This window comes from Leopardus geoffroyi, chromosome X (assembly GCF_018350155.1).
Source record: "Leopardus geoffroyi isolate Oge1 chromosome X, O.geoffroyi_Oge1_pat1.0, whole genome shotgun sequence".
In the NCBI taxonomy this organism is placed as follows: Eukaryota; Metazoa; Chordata; class Mammalia; order Carnivora; family Felidae; genus Leopardus; species Leopardus geoffroyi.
Window position 1 is genome coordinate 25,825,045 of NC_059343.1, and position 18,734 is coordinate 25,843,778.

At 40.3% G+C, this 18,734-nt stretch overlaps 1 protein-coding gene across 2 annotated transcripts in view; it reads left to right on the plus strand.

The window, feature by feature from the left end:
- The window catches only part of MAGEB3 (MAGE family member B3), a 201,072-nt gene that overhangs the window by 161,536 nt on the left and 20,802 nt on the right, over positions 1 to 18,734 (plus strand). For both annotated transcript variants that reach the window (XM_045471745.1, XM_045471746.1), the window contains exon 3: positions 16,896 to 16,982. The gene's annotated coding sequence lies outside the window, so the exon portion shown is untranslated. The remainder of the gene's footprint in view (positions 1 to 16,895; positions 16,983 to 18,734) is intronic.

The window sequence follows — 18,734 nt, forward strand, 5'->3', positions numbered from 1 at the left end:
AGCTGTACCTTCCAGAGCGTCTTGTAAGATGTACCAGAAAGAACTGAGTATTTCCTGTATCGAGAACTTGGGCTTTTAAATGCTGGTTGGATCCAGTTCTGGTAATGTTTGGTTTTTAAAAAATCATCTAGAAGGTTATTATTTGCTGTCCCTGCAGTGCTGTTATGTGATTGCTGCCTCAGCTCTTTGCAAGCAATTATGGCAAGTTTTAAAATCAAGTAGCAGTGCAGGGGTGCAGTTCTCCTGGTTCTCTCCAGCAATTGGAGTTCATGCCTTATTATCGTCGAATCCATTGTTGTGATTCCTCTGGGCTTTCTAAAGAGTATTTAGGATTAAGAGTGTTCTGTTGAGGGTTAGGTATTCAAATATTTTGTCCCTTTTTTGAAATGCAGTCTAAAAATTCTGGCTGCCTGTTAGAATTCACTCTAATAACCTAAGTATTCCCATCACAGAGGTTAGCTATATAGATAATCATCCTATCCCGCTAAGTTCCATAAACTGTATTTGCCCCAAATGCCTTTTCACAAGGTTCTAGGAAAGTGTTGGTTCAGAAGACGGATGCTTTTCTAAAATTTTGCCTAATGACTCTACAGGAATCACTTAGGTTGAGAACAACCAGATAACCCCTTTTTCCTTCTCCCCAGTAATCAGAATTTGGGTTCCCAAAGTGTGAAGTTTCAGTACTCTCGACTGGAGATACACATGCCTCGAGTTTGTTGTTCAGAAGCCACTCCTGATCAACTCATCTGTTAGGATAGCAATCGGAGTAGAAATTCAGCTCACTTGTCCTCTCCTTATTCTGCTTTCGCTTCTTTCTTAAAACTTAAATTTGTAAAATTATTTTTGATTACTTAAGTATACTTGACCTTCATTGGTACATTCGTTTCAGACATTCAACACAGTGACCCTACACGTCTGTATCTCACTCAGTGCTCACCACCTCTTTTCACTTCTGAGTCCTTCATCCCTTCTCTCTTCCTCTGTAATCTTGAGCACCTCTGTTTGACCCTGCCACTCTCTGTGTTACCAGGCTCTTGCTTTCTGGGCAAAAGCTTGCCTGACTTCGTCAATCCTTCTTTGCAGAAGAACTTCGAAATGTTCAAAAGAAACAGTGGTCTAACTTACCTAAGAGGTTACATTTGATCATCCCACTGGTGAAAGTGACCTGCTGTGAGTGTATTCCAATCTGCTAGGGTATCTCCCATAGAAGAGGGTTCAAAGTTAGTGGTGGTGGTAGTTGTAGTAGTAGTAGTAGTAGTAGTAGTAGTAGTAGTAGTAGTAGTAATAGACCCAAAAGTTGTACTGAGACTAAGTTATTTCAGAACAACTACTGTTCCCACAGGGGTTTGAAATACAATTAATACCTCTCTCCTAAGTATCTACTAAGCATATATTGAAGTGTGTATCTCATAAGCTGTAAAACGGCCAGTTGCTTTTTGCGAGTAGAAATATAATCATACAAATGGAGAAGAATTACTCAGTGATAATATTCTCTATTGGCTTTTTGAGTAGAAACATAACATGTAATGTGTTTTACTAAAAGGGGCCTAAGAGATAATTTAGTCATGTCCTCATTTTGTAAAGAAGGAAGTGGTCTTCTGAGAGACTGTGGTATCTTTTCATGGTGACACAGCTGAGCTGGGAGAAGTGCAGCTGCGTCTCAGGATTCCTGGTTCCTACTGTATTCTTCTCCCTTTAAGAGTCACGGCAGTGAATTTGCGGGCTATTTCCTAAATTAGGGGTCCTTAACACTGGGATCTTTGGAAGGGATTCCTAGATCTTCTTGTAATTTCAGGTAAATTTCAGTGTGCATGTTCCCTCTGGGGGGGAGCATAGTTCTCAAAAGATTCAGAATCGCCCATACACCTTCTGCCCCAAAAAACGAGGTGTAAAAACTTCTAAACTAAATAAATACTTGTTTTCTCTTAATATAAAAATCATAGATAAATGTTTCAGTGGTGTGTCCTCCTTATTTCTCACACCTCTCCACACGGGAGATTAGTCTAGTTTCAGTTCTAGTTCACCCATCCATGGAGAAGGCAAAGTGCCATGGAGTGAAAAAAAAAAATGATTGCATGCACCTTGAGCCTACATAATCGTTCTGTTAAGACATCTTCTTTTACACATTTTTCCTATATATGTGGTGTCCATTTCCCTACCACTTATCCCACTGACCTCCCCCCTCACCCCTTCCAACTCCTTCCTGAACTGTCAAAAGTCTAACTTATCAGTGTACCATGTCACAGTAAGGCAACTCTCTTAGGTGACTAAAGACCTCTTGGAAAAAAGAGTAAAGGGTTTTTTTGTTGTTGTTTGCTAGTTTTATTTCTCCATCTAATTTCCTTTGTTATATATTGTTCATTCTTATAGCGTGGTTGCCTTTTTTCCCCCATAATTGTCTTTTCTCAGCTAGTATAACACTCTTCTACCTTCAGCTGGCTCTTTCTTCTCTCTCTTTTCCCACCTGTTAATTCCAGATATCCCAACATCTTGAGTTCTCAACCTTCTTCATATACATAATACATTATATACATTCTCTCAGGGGCTCATCCATTCTGAAAATTTACATGTGTTCTATCTACCAAGGAATCCCAAATCTGCCTTTCCTGCCCCCTTTCCTAATATCTTATTTCCACCCAGTCAGATTTAAGCTCAGCTTATTAGATACTCTTCCATTAAGTACGGACCATCTCCGTATATCCCCAAAGGCGTTGAATCTTCCGTCTGTGTTCTCTGTGTCTGACAGCAGCGCCAACTTTTCAGTCTCCAAATTTAAACATTCAGACTGTTTGCTGGCCTCCCATTCTTTTTCAGTGACAGCACCCAAGAACTGTTTGTTGTTTCTCACTGTATATCATTTACTTCCATTTGTCTCTTTAATGAACAAATGATTTTTATGGGGCACTTCGGTGGCTCAGTCGGTTGCATTGTCCGACTGTTGATTTCAGCTCAGGTCATGATCTCACGGTCACGACACTGAACGCTGCTTCAGTCTCTGCGCTGGGTGTGGAGCCTGCTTGGGATTCTCTCTCTTTCTCCCTCTCCCCCTCTCAAAAAACAAAAACTAAAATAAACAAATGATTTTTGAGAGTCAACTAGGTGCCAGATGATTTTCTTGATGCCATGGGGGAACCAAGATGAATGAGACTCTGGCTTATCCCTCTAAGAAGTTGCTTTCTAACAGGGAGTGTGAAGAATATTTACAAATCGCCATAATGCGAGGCCTCGCTAGAGTTGGCAGTGGCCGTCCCTGGCTTCATTATGCCTCAACTAAGCCTTTCTGTCAGTGACCCTTGCCCAAATCCATACCCATGTATAGGGTTTATTTCAGATTTTTGCATTCTACATACCTTACTTTATTTTTATTTTTGACTCATGGTCCTTTCAAATTACATCATTTGATTTTTTTCTCTCTTCTGGGCCGGTGGTGTTAGAAGGATATGACTCCACAATCCTCCTGTTGATCCAGTGGAGTTTTTTGTGAACCGTGCCCTTTGACAGTCAGCATCAACCAGAGGAGAGCCTGGACATGGGCTTCCCTACTTGAGAAGCTGATTTTAATTAACTGGAGCTCCTTTTCTCCATCCCTCTTTGCCTCTGAAAAGCTGAGATCCTTTACTGCCTTAGCTTTGGCTGTGCTTCTCTCCCTGGGGAAGGTCTCTGTCTTTTCAACTTAGGCCGAGTTTGACCTTCTAGGCCTCATAAGATACCCAAGTCACTTCTGAGTATCATTCTCTTCCCACCTGAAACACTTTGGTATGCTACACGTTGCGATAAAGTACTCCATACGCCCACATTAACAAAAGGGACATGACGGTGCAACGAACAAAAAACTGGGCCCCTTGTTAGGTAGTCCAGCACAAGGAGGAAAACTGCCGAAACCCTAGCACCCATGCTCATGATTACTTGTTCTTTCAGCATCCATAGTCTACTTCACGTATCGTAATTGAGTGCTTGGCTTGCCCAAATTCCTGTACTCCTGTCATGAATGTTTTATACAGCATCCCATCCTGTGTGTTAACTGCTGTGTCATGCAATTGAATGGAGAGAGGACAAGGAATCACTCATGCCTAGTTTTTGAGCTTTTGCCAATTCCAGGTCTCAGGCAAAAGGCTGCCAAACCAAGAACCTATTCTTAAAACCAGGCATATTTGTCTGTATTTCTTCTACCATTAAGTAATCCACGAAAGCATCATTTTCACAATCTTTTTTTTAAACAAGAAATCCATTTTATTCAACTCCTCTAATACCTTGTGAGAAAACGGTCATTGAAACATGATTCTGTTTATTTTAGGCTAAGACTTTACAGATCATTTAAAAATATACAACAAGGGGCACCTGGGTGGCTTAGTCGGTTAGGCATCTGACTTCAGCTCAGGTCATGATCTCAATGGTTGGTGGGTTCCAGCCCCGCGTCGGGTTCTGTGCTGACAGCTCAGAGCCTGGAGCCCGCTTCGGATTCTGTGCCTCCCTTTCCCTCTTCCCCTCCCCCACTTGTGCTCTGTCTCTCTCTCACTCGCTCTCTCTCAAAAATAAACATTAAAAAAAATTTTAAATAAAAATATACAACAAACGAGAAGTAATAGCCACATTCTTGGTTGGATCTTGTTTTTAACCTGAAAGGTTATCAAGTTGACTAATGAAACAAAGGTAGTAAATATAATTATCTACTTTTGAAAGCACTCCTGGTCTGTGTGTTACTGATTTGCGATTTTATATTTTATATTCTGGGAAACCTTACCTTTTAGTTTTCTGTTTGGAAAACAGAATTTCACCATTCCTTCAAATATTTCTCTGACTGTTGTAGGGGCTTGATGTGGAGTTTAGGTCACTGAGAAGAATTATAAGGGTATAGTGACATCTACAGGTAGCATGTATATTGTTAAAAAGGATGTGATTATGATCAGCTGAGGAATGGACTGTTCTAACAAGCCTCTCTGCCTTACATTCATTCAAATATACCTTGCCTATGGTAATCAACAGCAAAGATTAGACCAGTCACGCTGGAAGGGCTGAGTTAAGAGATCTTGCTAAAATTAAAATTCCTGTAATAACGAGCTTTGCTTTTTTACCTTGTTTCTATACATAGATTATCTTCATTTTTGAAATGTGAATAGCAGTTTGATTGGCATTTCATTTCGAAAAGCTGTGTAAGGCATACATATATACCTGGTAAAAGCAGTCACTGAAACCTCATGGAAATCACAGAGAAAGAATATGCCAATTAAAAACTCACAAATTCATTTTTGGCTCTCGATGACAAAGAGCCAAAATACAACCATTCTATTCCAGTAGTAACCAGTAGTAATAACTTAGGTTAACAGTATGTCAGGAGGTATTCCTACATTCTCTTAATGATAACAGGACTGGAAAGAACAGAAGTGTGTGTTGGGGGTTGGGGTTGAATGATTAAACTATAATCAAATCAGGCTCATGAGCATCAGTTATTTTCCTGTCTGGGTAAAAAGAACAAATCGGGGAAAGGAAAATAAAGTTGAAGCTCCTTGTGGGGTGAGAATGTTAAAACTTTTGTATTTCTCATGGTGGCTAGATATACACTGACCAATTAGAAAAAAATTAAAAAGATGTAAATTTGCTTTACAGAACTCTTTAATCTATGGATTTAGTAGAAAAGAATGAGAAGTTTCAGCATAATTGGGATTTAGCAGTCAAGCTGCTAAGACATATTTATCAGTATCCAGTTTGTGCAAAGTGTTACACAGACCTACTTAAAGTGGAAAAATCCAGCTGCTTAATTAATTCTTTCTACTCCATGTCTTCCTTCCCCTGTATGTTTCTGCTTCCAGTATTAACATCAAAGAGAGATACCTTAAGAAGGTATCTTTTCCCCAACAATTTCAAGTGATTTTCCATTTCTGTGCCATTGTTTTGTAATGTAGAATATCTTTTCTTTGTCTGATACATAAATCCTACCCAGCCCAAGTGTCCTGTCCTCTAAGTCTTTCCTGGGTGAGTCAAAATAGAGTTTTTCTTGCTTTTTGAATTCTCACAACACTCTCTTATGTCACCTGTCATCTTTTACCTTCTTGATATTAAAAATACTTAGGGGCGACTGGGTGGCTTAGTTGGTTGGGCATCCAACTTTGGCCCAGGTCATGATCTCACAGTTCGTGGGCTTAAGCCCCGCGTCGGGGTCTGTGCTGACAGCTCAGAGACTGGAGCCTGCTTCAGATTCTGTATCTCCCTCTCTCTGCCCCTCCCGCGCTCGTGCTCTGTCTTTCTGTCTCTCTATCAGAAATAAACATTAAAAAACTATGTAGCTATATTAACTCTCCTGAAGTATCTGAGGGCAGAGAGAATTCTGGAAAATTTTATTTATGTGCCCTGTATACTTTGGGTGCTCAGTAAATGCTTGTTGAACGAAGTCAAAGATTCATCCCATGGAAATTGAATAACAATTCAAGAATTAGAGAATAAGATTTACAAAGACGAGTTCTCAAGGTCATTAGTTCTTGTTTTAAGGAGTCCATTTTATTTCTAAAGACCTGCTCTTTTGACATAAATTAAAATGGTAAACACAGTGTAGGATTTCACCTGTGTGCATATCTGAGAAGGAGGAATAGGGTTAAACAGATAGGGATGATTGCAGAGAGAGGGAAGCAGTGGAAAAATCTGAATTCCCTCCTTTGGGCATGGGGAAAATGTATGAATTTCCAGTGATCCCTGCCAAGATTACCTGGCGAGAGCAATTTTGCTAATAGCCCAATCAGGGAGGCTGGCTCCTAGCTGAGACACCTCATCAGCAAGAGCCTGGAGGATGTTCTGCTACATGGGGGCCTGTACTGTCCAGGGAACAGCATATTAGAGAGGCTCCTCGGAGACCTATGAAGAATTCTATGTGTGTCCCATGAAAAGATGAGTAATTTGGGCACTGCCACACAGATTGCCTCTTAAGCCTGTCGATACTACAGAAGCAAGAATAGCCTCAGAGAGGTTAAGCTTCAGAGAGAGAGGAAAGCATTGCCTCACAGCCAGACCCTGCCCGCACCATCCAGCTCAGATCCAGCAGTCAGGACTGCCACTCAAACCTGACCTGAGGATAAGGAAAAAAAGATGAAGTTTAAAACAAGTTTGAAATCAATGCTTTAATTTGAACTAAATTTTAATAGCCAAAAGTAGCCACAAAGCTATGGAATCTTCAGAAGATCATATTGCAGTACTGGAAAGGGAAATACAACAATGCATGAGAGAAGACAGTAATTGGAAACACTAGTCACTTTATCTTTCGATACCAGCAAACTAGGACTTCTCCATAAACCAAGTTACATTACTCAACAAAGGATTGGTGCTGTCTCCTAGGGCTGCCATAACAAAATACCAAAGACTGGGTGGGTTAAAGACCAGAAATTGATTTCCTTAACACTTGTAGAGGCTAGAAAGTCCAAGATCAAGGTTCTAGTAGGGTTCAGTTTCTGCTGAGAGATGTTAGGACTTTCTGAGTCCCCACATGGTGAAGAGAAAGAGGGAAAGGGAGAGGGCAAGGGGGAAGGAAAAAACGGATCTTGGGTATTTCTTCCTCTTTTATAAGGACACCAGTTCTGTCAGATGAGAGTTCCACCCTTATGACCTCATTTGACCTTAATTACCTTTCTCGAGGATTTATCTCCAGTATAGTCACCTGGGGGTTAGGATTTCAACATATGAATGTTAGGCACAGTGCAGCTCATAGTTAGGACCCGTTGACATGTGGCACACCTGTTTCAAGATATGACAGGCTGGAGAAAAGCAGGCTAGAAAATAACTTTCTGTTCTGTGCCAAGGTCAGAGCATTGCAATTTCAAATGGAAGCAAGAACTCTGAGGCCTTCATTAGGTCTTGATTATGAGCAGAAGCCCACAACCAGAACCAGAATAGCAGAAAACTTTACATTGAAATTGATGAATTGCTGCAGGCTCAGTGTCGACAAGCTTGAGAGTTCAAAACTCCCAGGGGGCCCAATGCTAGGAGCACCCCCACCCCAATCCTTTCCTGTGTTTTACCTTCAGGAGCCCCATCAAGTTGTCAGTATAAAGATCAGAGAAAAATCCCTTCATACTTTAGGGAGAGAAAGGGGGGAAGTAACACTTTAAAAACACCCGCAGAGTCCTCTGTTCTCCTTAAGTAGACCTTTCCTCAAGGGAAATTACTTTACGAGAGCACTGTCAACTAGAGTTTTACCAAAGCCTAAGTGACATGGGGGAAGAGTACTGAACCCAGCTCTCTCTAGCCTTCCATATGGTGGAAGGGAAATACCCACTTAGGCTCACTGAAAGACTAAGAACTCAGGGTTCCTGGGTGACTTCGGCTCAGGTCACTATCTCATGGTTCGTGGGTTCGAGCCCCACATCAGGCTTTATGCTGTCAGCGCAGGGCCCGCTTTGGATTCTGTTTCCCTCTCTCTGTGCCCCTCCCCCACCCACACTCTCTCAAAAATAAACATTAAAAAAAAGACTAAGACCTAGCCATAGAACTATAGAATGCTCCCCCTCCCCCACACCACCGTCAGTAGGGCTCATGTATAATAAAGGAGATAACAGTTAAAAGAACTGGATGCCCTCACACCCTATTTAAGAAGTTGCTAGGAAAACTCAAAGGCAATAGGGGGAGAAAAAACAAGGACACTAAAGGAAATTACAGCCTCTGACACCGCAATTACAGCAAGCAGTAAACATAGTCTAAGTACCAGGCAGATAAACCTAAAACTCTCACTATCTCAGTTCCTTTTATCTGGTATATCATGTTTGGCTTTCAGCAAAAAGACTGTAAGGCATTCTAAAAGGCAAAGAAGCACAATCTGAATGGACAAAGTAGCATCAGAATTAGAGTCATATATAACAAAGAGTGTGTAATTATCAGACTGGGAATTTAAAATAATTATGATTAATATTCTGAGGACTATCATAGAAAAAGTGAACAACATGCAAGAAAACATAGGTAATATAAGCAGGGGGGTGTAAGCTCTAAGAAAGAATTAAAAGAAAATTCTAGAAATCAAAAACACCAACAGAAATGAAAAATGTCTTTCATGGATTTATTTGTAGACTATACCCAGCCAAGGAAAGAAGCAATGAGCTTGAGGATATATCAGTAGAAACTTCCAAGACTGAAATACGAAGAGAAAAAAAGGATGAAAAAGACTGAACAGAGTATTCAAGAACGCTGGGACAATTTCAGAAGGTGTAACATATATGTAATATCGCAGTCAGAAGTAGAGGAAGGAGAGGAATAGAAGTATGTGAAGCTTTAATGGCTGACAGTTTTCCAGAATTAAACACAGACACCAAACCATAGGTCCAGAAAGCTCAGAGCAGAAGCAGGATAAATATATTTAAAAAAAATCAGCATGTAGGCATATCCAAACTGCATAAAATTCAGAAACAGAGAAAATCCTGAAGTAAGCCAGTGGAAGAAACTGCCTTCCCTATAGAGGAACAAGGACAAGAATTAAGTTGTACTTCTCTTCAGAAACCATACAAGCAAAAATAGAATGAAATGAAATATTTAAAGTAATGAAAAAACCAACCACTATCCTAGAATTCCATATCTAGCAAAACTCCTTCAAAAGTAAAGGAGAAAAAAGACTTTCTCAGACAAACAGAAGTTGAGGAACTTTTCACCAGTTGACCTACTTGCAAGAAATGTTAGAAGTTCTTCAGACAGGAGGTAAATGATGGAGGTCAGAAACACACAAAGTGTTAGAGAAGGAATTAATAAAAGTAAAATAAAGCCTTTTATTTTTCTTATTCTTAACTGATCTAGCATAATTTGTTCAAAATAATAATAGCAACAGTGTTTCCAATGAATGTAGTTTATAAGTGAAATGAATGATAGCTATGTAATAAGGGGTGGAAGAAGGAGTTGGGAATACTCTGTTGTAAGTTACATGCACTACCTGTGAAACCATATAATATTATTTGAATGTGGACTTAGATTTGTTGTATATTTCAAACTTGAGGACAACTGCTAAAAAGGTTTTCTTTTTAAAGGTATAATTGATAAGCTAAGATAGCAGAGAAAATGGAGTCATGTAAAACAGTCAGAACCAGAGAAGACAGAAAAAGAGTGGAAGACAAAAACAGACACAAAGAAAACAGGGCAATGAATAGACAACAGTTACAAATACAGTAGATATTATTAATCCAGATATGTCAGTAATCACTTTCAATGTGAATGCTCCAAATAGACTAATTAAAAGAGACTTTAAGAGTGAATAAAAACAAGGCCAAACTAGATGCCTGCAAGAAACCCACATTAAACATAAAGACAGATGAATTTAATGTAAAAGGACAGAGAAAGATACATCTGGCAGGCACTCATCAAAAGAAGGGTGGAGTAGCTGTAGTAATTTTAGGCAAAGCAGCCTCATAGCAAGGAAGATGATCACTGATAAAGAGGTGCATTACATAATGATAAAAGGGTTGATTTTCTAATAAAACATGACAGTCTTTAATGTGTACTTAATAAAAGAGCATCAAAATACATGAGACAGAAAGTGATAAATGCAGGGAAAAATAGATAAATCTCCTGTTATAACTGGAGACTTCAACACCTATCAGTGGTTGACAGATCCAGCAGGCAGAAAATCAGTAAGGACTTAGTTGAACTGAAGAGTACCATCAATCAACTGGATCCAATTGACATTTATAGAACACTTGGTCCAACAGTGATAGAATATGCATTCCTCTCCAGCTCACATGAAACATTCACCAAGGTAGATCACATTCTGGGCTATAAAACACACTTTAACAAGTATGAAAGAATAGACACCATAAAAGTATGCTCTCAGACCACAATGGATTTAAAATAGAAATCAGTAATTGATAGCTGGGAAATCATAAGATATTTAGAGATTAAACAATACAATTCTAAATTACACATAAAGAACTCAAGAAAAATGAAAAATATGTTTAAATGAAAAAGAAAATCTGTCAAAATTAATGGGATGTGGCAAACCCACTGTTAGAGGGAAATTTGTAGCATTGAATGCATGTATTAGAAGATTGATCTAAAATCAATAATGTATGTTCCACCTTAGGAAAACTAGAAAAAGGAGGACACATTAAATTCAAGGTGAGCAAGAAAAAAATACAGAATTAAAAGCAAAAAATCATTGACATTGGAAAAAAGGAGGGGTGCCTGGGTGAGCCAGTCAGTTACGCGTATAACTTTGGCTCAGATCATGATCTCATAGCTTGTGAGTTCAAGCCCTACGTCGGGCTCTGTGCTGACAGCTCAGAGCCTGGAGCCTGCTTCGGATTCTGTGTCTCCCTCTCTCTCTGCCCCTCCCCTGTTCACACTCTGTCCCTCTCTTCTTCAAAAATAAATAAACATTAAAAAAATTAATTTTAAAAAGGGAAATCAATAGCAAAAAGTCAATGAAAACAAAACTTGGCACTTTGAAAATATCAAAACTAAGTTGATAACTTAGATGAAATGGACCAATTCTTTGAAAGGCATATCTTCTAAAACCCATACAGGGAGAAATAATCTGAATAAGCCCATAACTGTTAAATTGAAACCAGTAATTCATAACTTTTTAAAGCAGAAAGCACCAGGCCCAAGTGGTTTCATTAGTGAATTTTACCAAGAATCTAAGGAACAAATCACACTAATTCTCTCCAAACTGTTCCAAAAAGTAGAAGTCAAATAGATACCTCCTAACTCATTCTCTGAGGCCAGCATTACTCTAATACCCAAACAGGCAAAGAAATTACAAGAAAGAAAAACTACCAACCAATATGTCTCAGGATGATAGATGTGAAAATTCTCAGCAAAATATTTGCAAATCAAATCCAACAATGTATATAAAGGATTATATACCCCAACCAAATGTGATTTATTTCAGGGATGCAAGGTGTAGTTCCACCTATGACAATCAATTAATATAACCCCTTATAGGGGCGCCTGGGTGGCGCAGTCGGTTAAGCATCCGACTTCGGCCAGGTCACGATCTCGCAGTCCGTGAGTTCGAGCCCCGCGTCAGGCTCTGGGCTGATGGCTCAGAGCCTGGAGCCTGTTTCCGATTCTGTGTCTCCCTCTCTCTCTGCCCCTCCCCCGTTCATGCTCTGTCTCTCTCTGTCCCAAAAAATAAAAAATAAACGTTGAAAAAAAATATATATATAACCCCTTATATCAACAGGCTAAAGAAGAAAATAATAATATCATATCAATAGATATAGATATATATAAATATATATTATATATTATATATTATATATTATATTATATATTGTATATATGTATTATATATTATATAATTATATATAATATATATATAAATATATTTAATACATATTAATATATATCTATATATAGATAGATATAAAATATATAGATATAGATATTCAGATAACTCTGAATATTCTGGATATTAAAGAAGAAGAATATGTGGTCCTCCTCTTGGAAATTCATTTGACAGAGAAGAAAAATGCTTATTGAACAGTTAATCAACACCTGAAATGTGACCTTTATACAAGCTGTAGACCGACTTTCAACTGTAAGGCTACTTTCAATTGTAAATCTAAGGCTATGAAGAATTCTAAGTATAGAAATGAAAAGAAGTTAATAAATACATGGAGAAGTCTTAAAAGGGAATGGAAAAAGAAAATTATATGTGACCTAAACTCTGTTTTTATTCTTACCTACAAAAAAAAAATTTTCAAAATACTAATGGTGCCTTAGCAAGGTCTCAAGTAACATTTTGAGCTATTCTTATTTTATCCGTCCTGATACATTCTGGACAGTTTGAGGCCTATATTTGAATAGATGTCCACAGCCAGCTAAGAAAAATGCTCATTACTGAAGGAATGACTCAGCAGTTGAAAATGATCAGCAAACATTTTCGTAGAAGTTCGAAGGTATCGATGGACTTCGATTAGTATTTTTGTATTTAAATAGAAAACACTTTTTTTTTTTTTCTGAAAAAGCCTTATTTTCCAAGAGTTTAACACTTTGTAGTGAAGTGCTAGCAAGACATCAGTGTGGGTAACAGTGTGGTTCCAAATTTGGCCTCTCATCAGAATCAGTGACTGAGGCTTCTTTTTTTAAAAGCTGCATTACAACGTTCCTCTTGATTCTGGGGGGGGGGGGGGTGCAGCAGGCCTGGAAATCTGTATTCTTCCTGAAGTCCCCAAGTGATTTTTCTTACCACGGGGAATGGAGCCCACTGCCTTTGAAGAACTCACGAGTTCTTTTGTCCATTGCTCTCCCTCAGCGAAAATAGATACAATTTACTACATGCATTCACTTTTCCCCTGCGTCATTTTTGGGCCTCTCTGCGGCATTATTGTGTACTCCAGATACATGAATGGACTCTGAATTTAACACGGATCTCCCCTGATTTAAATAGAGCTCTTTTAAGTTCACCAACACTTAGTTATTAACTTACACTGTAATAGCTTTTGTACCTTTTGCTGACTGTTTGATGTGGTTCTGGATTTTAAATACTTTGTGGTTTTTGTCATTAAAGAAAGATGGTCTTGGGGCACCTGTGTGGCTCAGTCGGTTGAGTGTCTGACTCTTGATTTCAGCTCAGGTCATGATCCCAGCACTGTGAGATCGAGACCCATGTTGGGCTCCCTGCTGAGCATGGAGCCGGTTTAAGATTAATTTTCTCTCTCTGTCTCTGCCTCTCTGTGTCTCTGTCTCTCGCTACCCCACTCATGCACTCTGTTTCTCTCTCTGTCTCTCTCAACAAAAGCAAAAGAGATGGTCTTGATCACTCTTAGTGTGGAGTCCATTTTATTCTCCCCATAGTATACCTGTGTCATCTTCAGTCAGGAACTGGAAGCCAGGGAAATCTTAGTTCTACCGATTTGGACTTGGAAACACATTTGAGATAATTGAAGAACTTCAGGCCCCATCTCTCTGTCACAGACACTTGATCTGGACCTCTAGCTTTCAGTCACAAGTACCACATCAAATCCAACTCATTAAAGAAATACATAACATATGTAGGCCACCTGGTGATTGAATGTTTAGTAGACTGAAGTTTGGGGGAAAGTGTCATTCTCTGTTAGGTGTTGTCTGTCCATCACTGACAAAGCCTAAAGTTCACATCCTGATGGTGGATCTTTGTCTCCCTTTATTCCTGCTCTCTGAATATCCTATGCAGTTTTTAAGCTATTTTCTCCCTGGGGTTCTTTTTTAAAGGAAAAATCATTGTCAACAGCGTAAGCAAAGCCCTGCGGTAATCAAAGCAGTATAGAGTCACTGGAGGAAGAAAAGTAGGGAGGAATCATTTAAAAAGCAGCATTCTTTTCTTGGGGCTGAGCTTCTTTACCCATCTGCAAACTGAAAAGAACTAACTGGGTGGTAGGATTCTGCCATTGTTCGCTAGGTGGTTTGGGTATGCCAAGCTGAGATTTGTTTTTCAGATCCTTCCACAGTTGCCTAAGAACAAGTAAGAAAATAGTTTGATAGCAGCAGATGTCCCCGAGTAGTGGAGATGATATTGTTATTGTTGTTTTCCCCCACGCCTTTGCTATTTTCCTACCTCTTGACAATGACCCTTTTAAAGATTACACGTTAATACTTTTAAATAGGCTTTCATAATAAAATGGACAAACCAGTTAGAAGAAACATAAGAGTGATTCTCTAAAACAAAACTGGCACTTCGAAAGTCTGGTAGTCTGGTTAAACCCACTTCAACATTGATTAAGATGTTTTTATTTTGTTCTGGGTTTCTTGCTCTACAATAAAAGAGTGGTATGTGGTAGCACAGAATTATAAAACTTGAAGTCATCTTTCACTAGTGCTGGCTACTCGAAGGGCATGTTTTCAACTGAAAAGATTTTTCGTAAAGCCCCACAGCCCTGCTCCAATTCCCTCATAAAGAATTTTATAATATAAAATCATACACCTGTCCACATATAGAGGGAAATACGTAAACACTAAAGTCTCATTGAAGAGGTATTGCTAAAATATATGCCGGAGGCACAGGTTTTAGACATGGTTATATCTAATATCTTTATTAATTAGCCTGTATGTGACTAAACAGTATATTAATGACACTCATGAGTTTTGTTCCACTGGGAGTTGAAGGCACTAATGAATACTAAAATTACCCAGGAGATGCGATAAATATAGCTCTAAATATGTTACTCACATGCTATTTTTCGAATGTCACTTATCTTGAGCCACCACCTTGTGTCTCTTTTTTTTTTTGAAAATGCTTTGAAATACAGGATTTAAGAAATTAACTTGGTCACATCAGTACACTTTGAATTACCTGTGTCCATTAAGTCCAAATCCCAAGATAAGGGCCGAATTTGTTTTCCGTTTTTGCCTAGGAAATTGCTTTAGTTAGAAAATGTATCTGAACTGTAAAAAGGAAAGCGGATGTGTGTTTCGAGAGTACGCATCTAGACTTCCGCAGGCATCTCTGGGTCATTGCTCCGAGTCCGTCTCCATTCCGTGCCTTTGTCTTTCTCAGATATATCTACCATATATGTCCTCTAAGGAGTGTGGCTTGCTCTGATTTCAGAGCTAATCAGTATCAGAGTAGCAGAAAGAATATCAATAACCTCAGTCCCAGCATCCAGAGAGGCCCAGAATTACGTCTCTTGAAAGATGCAGTACCCAGTACCACTTGGATGAACTGTAGACGCTTGCGTAGCTTTCCACATTCCCACATTCCTATTCTGCTCACGCTGTGTAAAGCCACTTCATAAGATGGGATTTTCCCTTGTGGTTTCCAGACATTCCCATTCACCGCTGAGGCTGAACGTGTACCCTGTACTTATGCCTGTTTTTGATGAGGTCCCTTACAGGTGGCCGGCTCTAGCCGATTTCCCTCCTTGGAGGCTTGGGGGCCGGGGAAATGTGCATCCACTCTCCTTTTAGTAGCCCTAATACAGTATCGTTGCCTGGGAAATTGAGGGTGACCTATATTTAACGCAAACCTTAGACTGTGTCTGTCAGTGGTCAGGCATCTCAAGCAAGCTGTGAATGTGGTTAACTCTAGGTCCTGTTAACTCTAAGTTAAAATTCGGAAAAGTACCCGAAGAGCTCATATTTTGTGTCACTTACTAAGAGATGGCCGTGTGCTTTAGGTATCATCCTTATAGGCACTAAAGCAGATTATTTTATTTTGAAAATGTCCCTGGCCTATATTCTTGCCCTACCCAAGGGCCGCTGCACTTTGACCAAAAACATCCAAGAAAATAAGCTGAGGGTCTGCCAGGAGCATGATAGACGGCATCTCCAAAATATTCTGTGTTGAAATCTTGAGGTTCAATGTGAGGGAAAAAATGGTAGGAGGGCACATTTTCCACAGTCAAATATATTAAGAAAACTCATTATGCTATATTATCCCCCTTGGAGTTTCTCAGTACATACTGGTATATTGAGGGCTCTGGGAAGTCTTGCAGTGAAAACAAAACCAGAAACTAAAACCTACTCAACTTTGTAAAAGCCAGCTTACTCTAAAATGATTTCACTTTTTTTCAGTGGCACCTAATATTACCTCACAGGCCCTATTTTTGGCAGTGCTGATGTAAACACCCTTGCAGCACTGACCGGGAGGTATATTTGATTCCCTGGAACAGTGTCTCAGCAAGATGCGCAGGTGCAGGTGTGGTCTGTTGTTCCACCCTTCATTACTGTCACCCCCTCTGCAACAGGTCCCTTGCAGGCCCTCGAACTTGATTTTCTCTGAGTACAGTGATTTCGCAGAGGACCTCCCATATGAATAGAGAAGAATAATATAACTCCAGAAGACAGGGACCTCAGGGTCCTGTCCCACCCATGCTGTGAGACCCGGGAGGTTCAGGCAGAATTGCAAAGGACCTTTATTTCCCCCTCAAGTAGTTTTGCCAGATGTGTGTGTGTGCGCGTGCGTGTGCGTGTGTATCAACAGTCCTATATTACTTTGTCTTGTGTTATTTTCTCCTCAGGGGACTCATGGAGGTGAGGTCCTTTGTCTGAAAGAAGTGATCCCAGTTTGGCAGAGGGAGGAAGTCCAGACTCTGCTAGGAATCAAGGTAAGGAATCAGAATGAGTGGTGAGACCACCCACTGCAGGAGGGAGGGGCCTTGCCATCAACCCTAGGAGGTCTCACGCAAGGACAGTGATGTGAGACGTCCCCTCGCTTCCCCATAAGGGTCTCAGAGAGGGCAAAGGCCTTGGTGTGAAGGGAGATGGCCGCAGGCAAGGACAGCCGGTGTCCTAGGAGTTGCCAGGAGTCGTGGTGAAGGCCCTGAGTGAGGCCTAGAATGGCAAACTGCCCTTAAAGTTACTTTGGGGTTGTGGGGAAACCAGAGAGAAATCCCCCAGAGTGGGGATGCAATGTGTCGTGTGCTCTTCTGTGAGTGCGGGTAAAAGCAGTGTCCAAATTCTCTGTTTTAACCACATTGTCTCTAGGCAGTTTCTGACACATAAAGGTGATTCTGTCGAGGTGAGATGTTAAGAAGCCACTAGGCATTCTTTGTACCTGGCCTGGATTGTCAGAGCCCACTCCATCAAAAGGGCATTCGGGGTGCCTGTGTGGCTCAGGCGGTTAAGCGCACGATTTCATCTTGGGTCACAATTTCACGGTTCTTGAGTTCGAACCGGTTCATCGTTCTTGAGCTCCTTGCTGTCAGCACAGGGCCCACTTCAGATCCTCTGTCTCCCTCTCTCTGTTTCTGTCTCCCTCTCTCTGTCTCATTGCCTCTCCCCCACTCATGCTCTCCCTTTCTGTCCAAAATAAATAAACAAAAAAATATTTTTAGGGATGCCTGGGTGGGTCAGTAGGCTAAGTGTCTGACTTCGGCTCAGGTTGTGATCTTGCAGTCCATGAGTTCGAGCCCCACATCGGGCTCTGTGCAGACAGCTCAGAGCCTGGAGCCTGCTTTGGGTTCTGTGTCTCCCTCTGTCTCTGCTCCTCCTCCGCCCTCACTCTGTCTGTGTGTCTGTCTGTCTCCTTCTCTTTCTCTCAAAAATAAATAAAAACTGACAAAAAAAATTTAAGGCATTCAAGTTAACTTATAGTGTGTTCTAGGTTTTTAGTGCAGGTTAAATTAATGAAAACAAGGATGGTTTAGATGAAAGGGCCCCTGGGAGGGCAGAAAGTTATTGATCCTTGACGCACATTTTTGGAGGTTTGTGTTGCATCTAACTGGGGAACTATACCTTATACCTGTGTTGAATGATTTATCGTGTAATAGGGAAATATTACTTAGTTTTCCTTGCTAATCAACATTTTGGCTGATTTGATTTTATTTGTTCTAGAATGGTACATATTTGCTGACAGCTGCTGGATTAAAAAAAAATCCCAGCAGGGTGGGGTGGTATTATTAGGGTTCAAATTAATCATACTAATAAATACCATGTAGAATTGTCAGTAGGCCATGTACTGTGCCAGGCACTTCACACATATGAACTACAGTCCACCATCCTGTAAGACAGAGCTTATCCAACCCACTTCACAGAATCAGAGTCTGATGCTCTCTAAGGTTAGTCATGTGCCTGGATTCGCGCAGCTGTTAAGGGACAGGGTTGAAACTAGACCTCTAATCTGGACTAGTCTAGAGTCCACACTGTTCTACTTCTACCCTGAGGTCCACCTTGTGTCTCTTAATTCGGTTTGCCCCTTTCTTCTTAAAAATGTATCTCTGGGGGCGCCTGGGTGGCGCAGTCGGTTAAGCGTCCAACTTCAGCCAGGTCACAATCTCGCGGTCCGTGAGTTCGAGCCCCGCATCAGGCTCTGGGCTGATGGCTCAGAGCCTGGAGCCTGTTTCCGATTCTGTGTCTCC